This window comes from Fukomys damarensis, unplaced genomic scaffold (genome assembly GCF_012274545.1).
Source record: "Fukomys damarensis isolate Sample0158 unplaced genomic scaffold, DMR_v1.0_HiC HiC_scaffold_30, whole genome shotgun sequence".
Classification (NCBI taxonomy): Eukaryota; Metazoa; Chordata; class Mammalia; order Rodentia; family Bathyergidae; genus Fukomys; species Fukomys damarensis.
The window spans coordinates 53,960,894-53,973,263 of record NW_022900942.1 but is presented as its reverse complement, the minus strand read 5'-3'; the positions used below and the strand labels follow the sequence as shown (position 1 = coordinate 53,973,263).

The window sequence follows — 12,370 nt, the reverse complement described above, 5'->3', positions numbered from 1 at the left end:
CAGACTGCCACGTCTACACCCGTGGTAGTGTTGCAAGCTCTCTCCACTTCTGTCTCCGGTTGATTATTTTTTTAAAAGAAGTTTTACTTTTTGTGCACCTCAGCTGAGCACGTGAAGGAACAAATCTAATAGCTGGAAGCGAGGCACTAGTGTCACCATTTATCTCCTAATTGTGTGGCTTATGGTCATGATTTTACTGGCTGATCTACTGACATCCACTACCATAACGAAGCTAGTTTGGGAGAAACCAGCTTTTACTGTTTCAAAAAAAAAAAATATCACTGCTCCACCCTGTCAATTTAACAAGGAATGACTGTGCCAATAAGAATTTCTCCTTCAACTTGGAAAAAAAGAAAGAGGATTTACTGAACATTTCTTAACAATCGAGCATATGCTTGCTGGTGACGTGATGGCATTGGTACTCTTAATTGTGAAACATGGAAGGAGCTTCAAATTCAAATAGTGCCAAAGCAATGCCGCCTGCATTTATAATTCTCTTCCAATAAAGCATTGGCCCAACTTGCCTAGTGCCTGGTGGTTTCATGGTTCAGAAGTTTGCTGTCTGGAATTTGGTGCAGCTGTTCTCTCCGAGTGACGGCCCATGGGGAAAGGTGTATAAACACATAAAGCTTCTGAAAGCCATCCCAGATTCCTCAAAGCTGGCCCTGTGCTGATGTGTGGGTCAGAAGTATAACGAAGTTAGTCTTGGTAATTGCTCATGTGTTTTCAGAGAGACTCATTACCAACATTCGCAACCTGGTTTCAGTCCAGGCGAGCTTTATGAGGCTAAATTCTAAGCATAATCAAAATAGATGAGAATAAAGAAGCTCAGGCTGGAGAAGAGATGCTGAAAACTTGGTGTGTATACATAGGGTATTTGCAATGCCAAATTAACATTTATTTCTTTGATTTACCAAAACATAAAGGTGTTAAAAACCATTCAGTCTTTTTTTCCTAATTCACAAACATGTACAGTAAAGCAAGCACATATAGGTTAAGTCCTCTGAAATTATATGAAATACTTAACCCTGCTGTACAAATTATTTGCAAAAATCATTAGTTCTAGAAACAATCTTCTATTGCCTTGTAACAATATTACAGATTTTATTCCAATCTGTCATACCTATTCTTTGTGTCCTCCTTTCTACTTTTTTCTTCTTTCCTCTACATTGCTACTAAATTTGGAGATCCTTATCATTTTGTTCTGGGTCCTTAAAGATCAGTAAACTATTTCACTTAAAAATGCCTATCATTTCGAGTTTACATACTGTACATAGTCGGTGCATCCCTTAGTTTGTAGTAGTGATTCCGTGACGTCTAAGAGTGGCACATCGGAGGAATCATCCCAAATGCAGCCCAGAGAGACAAGCATCATCTGTACTTAAGTGAAAATAACAAAATTAACTAAAAGCTACGTGGTCCTATAATCATTCTTCATTTGAAAGTTTAGCAATATCCAGTGAAATACTCCTTTCTTAAAATAATTGGATTAAATTCTAAACAATCACTGCTGAGTTTCAATAATACATATGTAAGCTCAACCTTTTAACCTCATACTCCTTGTTGGGGTTCCCCAAAGAAATAAACACAACGGGGGATTTGTTATAGAAATTGCCTCATATAGTTACAGAGGCTGAAAGATCCTGGGGTTTGTCATCCATAAGGTGGAGAAGCAGGAAAGCCAGCTGTTGTCGTCCACGAGCCCCCTCGCAGAACAAGGTTCTGGAGCGCTGGATCGCCAGAGGGACTCCGCCGAGGTTTCTGGAACGTTTCTGCTTTATTCAGGAAGTCCACAGTTCCACAGGGTCAGGGAACCATGGGGGCGGAGCATGGAAGGAACATTTAACATTTGGCGGCATCTTATTGGCCAGACATGGCGGAGTGATTTTTTCTTGGGCGAGGCGAAGGAGTCACGGACTAGGGGCGGAGGTGTAGCCAGTTGGACCCATCATCTACGCTCTTAGGCGAGTTAGCTCAGCCTTAGCAAGGTCTCCGAGTTAGCTCAGCCTTAGCAAGGTCTCCGAGTTAGCTCAGGAGATGGGAGTGCGGCGCACCTGGCCCAGCCGGGCTTGAACTTCTCCCACCGCCAGCAATATAATGGAGTCCTGAGGCCTGGGAACCCCATTCGCAAGGGCTTGATGGAAAAGACGGAAGTTCCAGGTTAAAGGGAAGACGGAAGCATTCACCTCCCTCTGCCTTCTTATTTTCTTAGTACTTTCCATTGTTTTGATGACACCTATCCACATCGGTAAGGACAATGTGACCCATCATCTACGCTCTTAGGCGAGTTAGCTCAGCCTTAGCAAGGTCTCCGAGTTAGCTCAGGAGATGGAGTGCGGCGCACCTGGCCCAGCCGGGCTTGAACTTCTCCCGCCGCCAGCAATATAATGGAGTCCTGAGGCCTGGGAACCCCATTCGCAAGGGCTTCATGGAAAAGACGGAAGTTCCAGGTTAAAGGGAAGACGGAAGCGTTCACCTCCCTCTGCCTTCTTATTTTCTTAGTACTTTCCATTGTTTGGATGACACCTATCCACATCGGTAAGGACAATTTTTATTAATCTAATAGCCAAATGCTAATCTTGTCCAGATATGCCTCAACACACGCGCACCTCAGAATCATGTTTTTTTATGATCTGTGTTGGCACCCTTCAGTCCAGTTAGGTTGCAGAATTTGCCAGCACTACTCTCAGGGAACAATATATTCTAACGGGAGAGGAGACTCTTCGTCACCCCCAATTTACTGAGACTCATCTGCCCACATGAATCTCAAGGATGCTTTCATAAAGTTTGAAAACAGCCAGCGCTTGCTTCATGAGCACTCTTTAAATCCGGTGGTTTTCCACAGTTTCACTTTTAAATAGTTTCTTTAGCACACTGGAAGTTAAAATGAATTTAAGTGTATAAATAAGTTGAACACTAAGGCTGGGCACCTGGAATTCCTGAGTAACTTAACAAGATGGAAAATGATGAAAACAGATAATCTGTTGTTTATTTAATAAAATGGTCACACACAAAAAAATCCCCACAGAGAATTCTACAGCTTTCTTGTGCAATAATTACAAAATATAATGCAAAAACTATATTAGCAATTAGGAAATATATAGGTATAAACCTAGCATGAAATATGTAATACCTATACAAAGTGATATATAAAACATACTAAAGGATATAAAAGAATGATAGAATAAGGCCATCAAAGTACTATATTCCTGGAGAGGAAAGCATAATGGTATAAAGTTCTCAAATCAATGCAAATTAATATGTCTGTACAAAGTAAAGCAACTCCAACTCTTAACAGATATTTTCTTTCATAACAAAGTGATTCTGAAGTTCTTCTGAAATATCAGCTATGAAAAATTGTAATTACATATTTGAGAGTGTATAATTGTAAGAGATATGTCACTACCAGATATCAACTTACACTATAAAGCTACTATAAGAAAAACTGGGTTTCCTGGCAAAGGAAACAAAAAATTGATCAATGGAATATAATGGTGGCTCTGAGAAGAAATTTAGTACCTACACAGAAATCTCTTGTTCAGTTAAGTGAGTGCTCTAAATCAGTGGTGAAAGAAAATACCACTAGGGTGCTGGGCTTCATCCTCCTGTCCTGATTCAGCCTTGCCTTGTTAGCTCATCAGAAGAAAGTACCCAATATCTCTTTCTTTGTACTCAGGGACTTTTCAGGAGTTCCCCTGAGTACAATGCCACATAAAAGGGAATCTCAGCCAGTGGATGAATGTGTCTCTCCTTCGAGACTTGGATGACTACAGAATCACAGCCACATGTCATAAGTACCTCTGAATGTCCCACATGGAGTTAACTTGTCAGCTCTAGAGGTCACACAGCAGATTACACTTGAATTGGGTTTCCTTTGTTCTTTGCTGTTATCTGCCACTAACTCCTGATTCCTAACAATACATTCTTAAAAAATACATACATAACCGCTGTCCCGGGATCTGCTTTGTGAAATAACCCAGTCTAAGTCAGATGAACTGTGAAATAAATTATCTTGAGAAATTGGTTATACAGTGGGAAAAGGATAAAGATACCATGGTAAATAAATCAATTTGATAAATGTTGAAGAGTTAAATGCAACAATACAACCAAAGATTTGAAAACACCACTAAAATGAAGACTGTCTCTTACCTCAGCTTTTTTTTTTGTGTGTGTGTATTTTTCAGGTAGCTTTTGCTCTATTTTATCTTTGCTTCATTTGTGCTGTCATGCAGATGTTTTCTAAAATACTGTGCTTGCAAAAGATCTCTTCTCATTTGCAGAATTGCTATAGTTTTACCCACTTCTATACCTCCTCCTTGTTTTGCATTTGGATTTGGGGTGGACAGTGGAAATACATGATTATATTTAGCCTGCCATCTGGATCCATAATATTTTAAATTTTGCATTAATTATATCTCACTTTAATGGCATAGAATTGCATCAAAAGTCTAATTTAAGAGTCTTTGATGAGTACAATTTTGTCAGAGTATGAAGACATCTCTTCCCTAATTAAGCTATTCTCAATTGTCCCATGCAGACAAAAATGCCGCCTCATGTTGGCATGTTTATCCCAGCAGTTTCGAGCTAGCAAATCCTGAGGGATTATTCATCCCTTGATGTTCGAGGTATGGCTTGCTGACCAAATTAGCCAATTTGTCCTTTTTGTGGCTCTCTTGACTCTTCCTTTCATTCAACTTTCTGTGAATCAGCATTCATGTGCTGGTAGGCCAGCAGTTCCTGACTGTCTACTCTGTGGGGCATTCAAAATTGCTTATTGGCAGATTGAATTACGTACTAAGAAGTATTCTTATGTATTTTAATTTAAGGGAATGCTTTCAAAAAATTCATGGAAAGTTAAAGTAGACACAAGACATCAAGACTTGTGTGTGTGTGTGTGTGTGTGTGTGTGTATACATGCTTAATGTTTAATTAGATGCCATTTATCTACACTCAGCACACATCTCTGTGTTCCTCATTATATAAATTAAAATAACCTACATCCAAGTACATAGCTAACTGGCTCACCTTTAAACATTTTATGTTTCTAGTGATCAAAGCCCTCCTTTTGAAATAGTTCAATCTTCTGACCTTAAGAGCAAAATACTTTCCCCAGGTTGCTCTTTTAGACCAGTTATAAAGATTAAATTTTCTAGTTCAGAAAAAGTAACTTCAGCCTTTACTGTGTCCAGATACAGATTTTTGTAGTGTTAAGTGACCAAGAGGTATATAATTACATAGGGGGAGACCCAGAACAATTCATGCTACATGATTTTTAAGGTGTTTAAGTTTGAAATTGCAGATGCAAAAGGAATTTCAGGGATGATACAGAGTGGTCCCTGGTACCCTTTGCCCAGCTTTCTCTAATGGTTTTTGTCTTACATAGTACATTATCAAAACTAGAAAATTAACACTGGCACATAGTACATGCATAGTTCTATGCCAGTTTATCAACACATACAGTTCGGTGTGAGCACTGCAACAAAGATACAAAAGCATTCCATCTTTGCAAAGATTTTTTCCCATTTCTCTTTTACATTCATCCTTCTTCTCATATCCGTCTTCCCCTAAGCGTCCCTGAACACTGCAACCACTAATCTGTTTTCTTTCTTTTTTTTTTGGTACTGGGGATTGAACTAATCTGTTTCTATATGTAAAATTTATCATGTTAAGAATGTTCTTCAGGTAGAATCATACAGTACATGATCTTTGGAGACCTTTTCCCCACTGAGCACAATACACTTGAGAACTACACAAGTTGTAGATACCATTTTTCTCTTCATCGCATAGTATGGTTTGCCCTTTTGTGGCATTATGTGGATGCACCACAGTTTAATCATTCACCCTCTAAAGGACACTTGAATTGTTGCAGGTTTTGGCTTTTGCAAATAAAGCTGCAAGGGACAATAATGTACAGATTTTTATAGGGGGTTAGTTTTTCATTTTGTCACGTTTAGGAGAGGTCGGGGTGGGGGGAGTTTCAGCTTCTTCTACCTCCCAATCTCTCAATAGCCCATTAAGTTATAAATCTCCAATTGGATTAATCCATTGGCCCTCATGACTCAATCATCTCTTAAAGGCCCTACCTTTACATTTAAGATTTAAACTATTGCAGACAGTATATCTATTTTTATTTTTCTTTTTCCTACAGTGTTGGTGTATCTGGTGGTCTAATTTGCATTTTTTGATGGCCAGTGATGCTGAATTATTTTGTGTACTTATTTACATTTGTAGATGCTCTTCCAGGAAATGTTCTTTATATCTTTGTTCATTTCATTCCTCAGTCTTTGTTTTGTTTTGTTTGGTACCAGGGATCGAACTTGGGTCCTTGCGCTTACAAGGCAGGCGGCGGAACCACTGAGCTAAATCCCTGGCCCTTTAAAAGCTGTTCATTTCTTAACTGGACAGCTTCACTTTTTACTTTAGTGTTTTAATGATTTTTTTATGTTCTAGATGTGAGTCTTTTGTCAAATATATGGATTGTAAATATTCTTTCCCTAACTGTGATTTGTCATTTCATTCCTTTCACAGTATTTTAAAGAGAGAAAAACAACATTACTTTTGTGACCTCATTTAAAAATGTTTAATGAACCTTACTTTTGGCACAGAGTCCCCAACACTTTCTAAATCCTGAAGATTTTCTCTTACATTTTTTTGTAAAAGTTTTATGCTTAACATTTAGATCTAGGGGTCATTTAAATTAGTTTCTGTATTCTATATATGGCTTACATTAAGATTGATGTTTTTAGCTATCAATATTTAATATCTCTGCTCCAATTGTTGAAAATAATATACTTCCTCTATTGTATTTTTATAATTTTGTAAAAACAGTAAATGAGTAAACTCATTGGACTATTTCTGGGACCTTTATTCAGTTCTATTGATCTGAACTCACTCCTAATGCAACAACGTTGATTAGTGTAGTTAAACAATGTCTTGAAATTGGCTACCAACAATTCTTTCTAGTTTATTCCTTTTTTTATAATATGGTTTTAATTAGTGCAATTCTTTTGTCGTTCATACAAATTTTAGAATCCAGTAGATGCCTACAAAGAAATCTTGCTGAGATTTTGTTAGGAATTAACAAAATCTTGTATATCTACTTGGGAAGAAATGAAATTTTTACTACATTTGTCTAGTATACAAACCTTTTACACGTTCTGCTAGATTTATTCTTTCTTCACAATTGTAAATAGTACCTAACTTTTTTTCTTTGCACATATTCACTGCTATTTGCTAATCTAGAGATACCAGTTTGTGTGATCAGTTTATAATCGGTGCCATTTCACTTGTAGTACTAGGATATTTCACTTTTTGACTTTTTTTTAAAGCAGTTTCTATGCAGTTTCCTATGTTGATATGTCACCAGCAAACAGACTCAGATTTAATTTTTTTTTCTGATCTGTAATGTCTTAATTTATTTTCTGCCTTAATAAACTCACTAGCATTTAAAGTATTACGTTGGGTAGCAGTGGTAGTGAGTGAACATCTTTGCCTTTTACCCAGTCATAGGGATGAAGTGTTTATTCTTTCACTGTTTCCTTCAGTGTTGGCCATATGGATCTTTTGTAGATGTTTTTTTACCAACTTAAGTAAATTCCTCTGTATTCTGGTTTCTGATATCTTTAATCATGAAAGGTTGTTGAATGTTGCCAAATGTTTTTCTTACATCAGTTGATCCGGTCATATTTTTTCTTTAGCTTGTTTATGTGATGGATTACATGGATTGATTTCCAAATGGTGAGCCAACATTGTGTGGCTAGTATTAACTACACGTGATTTATGCTGTACACTTTTCTTATGTGTTTCTGAATTTCTTTTGCTAGTGTGTTGTTAAGAAAGTTTCTATGTTTTTCAGAGATATTGATTTGAAGTCTTCTGTGTCTTTGTCTGCTTTTGATATCGAGGTAATAGTACATTCATGGAAGGAATTGGAAAATGTTCCTCCTTGTGATTTCTAGAACTAGGTAGACTTTGTGTTAAAATTACCACGAATATTTTGCAGAAATCACCAGTGAAAATATTTGGTAAAGGAGATTTTTGTTTTTGGAGGTTTGAAAGTTTGAACTTTAATTTATTAGTATGGGGCTATTCAGATGATCTGTTTAATGTTGGGAATATTGAAGTAGCATGTATTTTAGGAAGAATTGGTCTATTTCATCTTAATTGTCAAATTTATACTTGTAGAATTGTCCACAATATTTTCTTGTTATCCTTTTATAGTTTATATGGTCTGATATATGGCAGTGATAAAATGCGTATCATTCCTAAAATTGATAATCTATTTCTCATTCACTTTACTTTGTCAGTATTGTCGATTTTATAGTTCTTTTCAGAAAACAAGTCTTTTACTTTTTCTATTTTTTTTGTTGCAATTATATTTATTTCCTTCTTTTATGTAGTGTTTTCTGCTTCTGCTTTGGGATTATTTAACTTTTAGTTTTCTATGTCTTGTGATATGATCTTGAATTATTGAGATATTTCTAATTTTAATGCAAATGTTTAATACTTTTAATTTTAATATTTCTTTAGCTGCTTGCTGCAAATTTGGATACATGGTGTTTTCATTTTCATACAATTTAATGTATTTTAAAATTATCCTTGAGAGCTTTTTGAACAAGAACTATTGGAAATGTTCTGCTTTCATGTTTGAAAATTTTGATTTCTAGTTTAATTATGGTTTGGTCTGAGCAGGTCTTATGCATGGTTTTCATTTTTTAAAAAATTTTTAACAAGTTTGTTTCATGGTTCAGGATGTGGTCGTCTTGGTGTAAAGTTGTATGGTTATGTGTTCTGTAGGAGCTTGAACTTCTTTTTTTTATCTTCTTACTGTTATGGTTTAGATAAAATGTCCTGTTCTGTAGGAGCTTGAACTTCTTTTTTTTATCTTCTTACTGTTATGGTTTAGACATAAAATGTCCCCCAGATCCTCCAGTGTTCAGAAGGTGATTATCTTATGGAGGGGCCATGCTTGATTTGCTGTTAGAAGATGGGGCCCGGCCGGAAGAGGCAGGTCATTGGATGTGACCCGGAAGGGTATAGTGTCTCCCTTTGGCTTGTCCCTCCTTTTACTGCTTCCTGACCCTCAAGATGTGAGGTGCGTGGCTCTGGCCAATCTTTCCTCTATGACTTTCTGCCTTGCAGTCAGCCAATGATGGAATAAAATATAACTCAAAATAAACCTCTTGTCCTGTAAGCTGTGGGTGTTGGGTGTTGTGTCCTGGCATCGAGAAAGTGACAGAGACATTGGGTGTTGTAAAAATGTTGATTAGATCTTGCTGCTTGATGGATAGTGTTTGTGTTCAGTATTTGTGCTGGCTTATTGGCTAGTTATTCTTTTAATTGTCATAGGAACAGTGTTGAAGTTGCCAATGATATTTGTGCATTTATTTTTTTCTTTAGTTTTATTAGGATAATTTTGAGCACTATTGTTCAGTGCATGTGTATTTAGGATTTTTAGGATTGTTGAAATAAATATATTCCTAGTGCTTATGTAGCTACTTCTGGATTCTTTTTATTAACTTTAGTGTGTTATATATTTTTCTCTCGTTTCACTTTCAACCTGCTTATCTCATTATATTTACGTGAATTTTTTGTTGTTGCTTTTTGAGTAGGTTCTCTTGAGGTAGCTCAGGTTGGTCTGAAGCTTACTTTGTAGCCTTGGCTGGAGTCAAACTCAATGCAATCCTCCCACGTTAGCCTCCCAAAGACTGGGATTAAAGGCTTGTATCACCATGCTCTGCTTGCAGTAGATTTCTTGTAGTCAGCTTATAGATAGGGCATGTTTTTAAAGTCTGTTATTCTAGTCACTTTTCTATAATTTTTGTTTAGCTCAATTATATATAAATATAGATATTAATATTTTGTATCTTACATTAAACACTCATTTTGTATTTTTGTTTTTCCCTCCTTTTCTTTTTTTTCCTTCTTGAGAGATATTTGAACATTTTTCTACAATTCCATTTTGATTTTTCTACAGTGCTAATATTTTGTCTTATTTGTTTGTGGTTCTTGTATTTACTACTTTGTATACAAATTATCATTGTTTTCTAGGGATGCCATTTAACTAGTTCAAGTGAAGCTGAGAGCTCTTATTTCACTTCACATTCATTTACCTTTCTCTACTTTTGACAAAATGTCTATCCATCTAGATATTGAAAATCAGATTTTACAGTGATATAACACTGGCTTCAACAGTCAAATATGAATTTAAAAACTCAAGAAGATAAGGAGTCCACTTTATCCAATCATTTATTTGATATTATATATTTTTTTATCTTCCTGATGTTCCAAGACTTTTGCTTTGATTGTTTGTTTATGGTTAGAGAGCTTCCCTTCACTATTCCTTGGGGAATATCAGCTGGATCAAACTCCGGTCCTCGCTCTTGTTAGGCAGGCAGCAGAACCACTGTTTTAAATCCCCAGCCCTAGAAAATATTTCTGACAGTGTTTATTTGAATATCTTTCAAGCCATCCTTTCTTTTCTTAGAATCTGATGACACATATATTAAGTCTTTTGTTATATCCCATAGTTTTATCAATTTTCATTTTTTTCCACATATTTTTCTCTCATACACAGTTTGGATCCCATTTTTTTTAACCTTCAATTTCACTAAGTATTTTCCATATCCTCTCCATTTTTTAATTGAAACCATCTATTTATTATTTTATTCAATTATTGTGCTTGTGAGTTCTAAAATTTCCGATTGGCTCTTTATATCTTTTTGTCTTTCCTAGGATATCCTGTATTCTCATTAGTGTCAAGCATCTTTGTAATTAATTGAGATACACTTAATGACAGCTTTTTAAAAGAAACCCCCATTGGATAATTCATAATCTCTGTCATCTTGATATTGGTACTCATTGACTTTTTTTTTCAATTTAGATTGAGACTATCTTGGTGTTTGGTATAAGCTTTGTTAGATGAAAGCTGGACATAAGAGATTATGCATTGTGCCTGACTATTCCAACAGACTTTGTCTAGGCTTCTCCAGCAGGAGGAAAGGGGATGATATCTTGTTATTCAGCAGAGAAACCCGGTTCTCCAGGTCTAAATTTACCTTCCATCTGCAGTTATTATTGGGAAGGTGTGCTCGTTTCGTGTCTCCTCCAGCTGTCTGCTTATATCACACTGGTAGGGAGAAGCATGGGTGTCTTGTTTTTTATTATCCGCATGGCTTCTGATCCTGCTGGGAGGAGACTGCACTACCTCATTACAGGTGGTGATGAAAGTCAGCCACTTGGCCCACTGTCTCCCTTAGTATGAAAAAAGGAGGAGCATCTCTTCTTCTTCATCGGGAGTGGGCACCTAGGCTAACAAGTTTTGTTATGACTCCAGCTCATTGCTTGGTCTTCTCTGACACTGCCCTGACATAAGGGTTATGAACCCTCTTTGTACCTGGGAGTGAGTTGAAGTGGAAGAGCAGGCTCTCCATTTGCCTTTTCAGCGGGTGGTGGCTGTAGGCATCCACAGCATTTTTCTACAGTATTTAATTGAAATGGAATAGTTATTGTGTTTTCTGTCAGGCTTAGTTTCCTTTTCGTGGTTCTTTGAAGAAAGAGAGCAAGATTCCCTTGTATTCTTTTTTTATTTGTGACTGCTGGTGTTTCTGGGTGGCCTATTTCTCTAACACCTTGCTTCAGTTATCAGAGATGAGAAGGAGACTAAGGCAATTCACTAGTGTGTTGTGGGTCGTATCCCTAGGTCCTGCATTTTTTTCCTCCATGTTTCAGTCATCTTGTATTTGTTCATATCTAATGTCCATGAATTTTAACTGTATTTACAAGAAAGCAGACATCTTCATGAATTAATAATAATTCAGAAAATTTCCAGAAAAACAATGATGACCATTGTGTCACTTTTACTATTTTCAGTATTTCTCTTTGTTTGCTAATAATGTTGTCCATATAATCATATAGTGAAGGAAAAAAATGTGTGCTGAAGTCAAATGATGTATCTAATAAGATTTTTGATTTAAATTATTAAGTGCTTGTTATATACATGATTTATGAACTAAGGCAAAAAGAATATCCAACCCTTTCATTTGGTACTAGTTAGAAATACAAATACCACTTTTGAGACTTTTCCTATAGCTAGGGATACCAAATGGCACAACTCTGGCTAATGTGATAAAAGCAGATTACCGACAGAATCTCTGGAAGTCTTTGACTCTCACCAATAACTGGCCAGCTACAGTGAGGTGTCGTTATGCCCAGTCCCATTTTTCTCCTGATGCCTTGAGAAGGCCATAGCTACATTGTGCAACCTTGGAAGAAAGTTCAAGGTCAGGAGATCACCCAAATCTGATACTTTGAAATTAGCAGGTGATAAACTTTAATTAATTAATTAATTAATTAATTAATTTTGATGGGT

The 12,370-nt window shown here is 36.5% G+C and overlaps 2 long non-coding RNA genes across 4 annotated transcripts in view; one reads left to right on the top strand and one right to left on the bottom strand.

The window, feature by feature from the left end:
* Positions 1-536: 536 nt before the first annotated feature.
* Positions 537-1,746, bottom strand: LOC104875739. The gene is made up of 3 exons (XR_784166.1): positions 1,629-1,746; positions 1,269-1,380; positions 537-670 (listed from the first exon to the last, which is right to left on the bottom strand). It is a non-coding gene; the product is annotated as an uncharacterized LOC104875739 (long non-coding RNA).
* Positions 1,747-2,039: 293 nt separating this feature from the next.
* LOC104875732 overlaps positions 2,040-12,370 on the top strand; it is a 29,689-nt gene continuing 19,358 nt past the window's right edge. For 2 of the 3 annotated variants that reach the window (XR_784158.1, XR_784161.1), the window contains exon 1: positions 2,040-2,248. This is a non-coding gene — a long non-coding RNA (uncharacterized LOC104875732). Of the gene's footprint in view, positions 2,249-2,298; positions 2,539-12,370 lie in introns of those variants that run through there. The other variant, XR_784162.1, reaches the window with a different exon arrangement.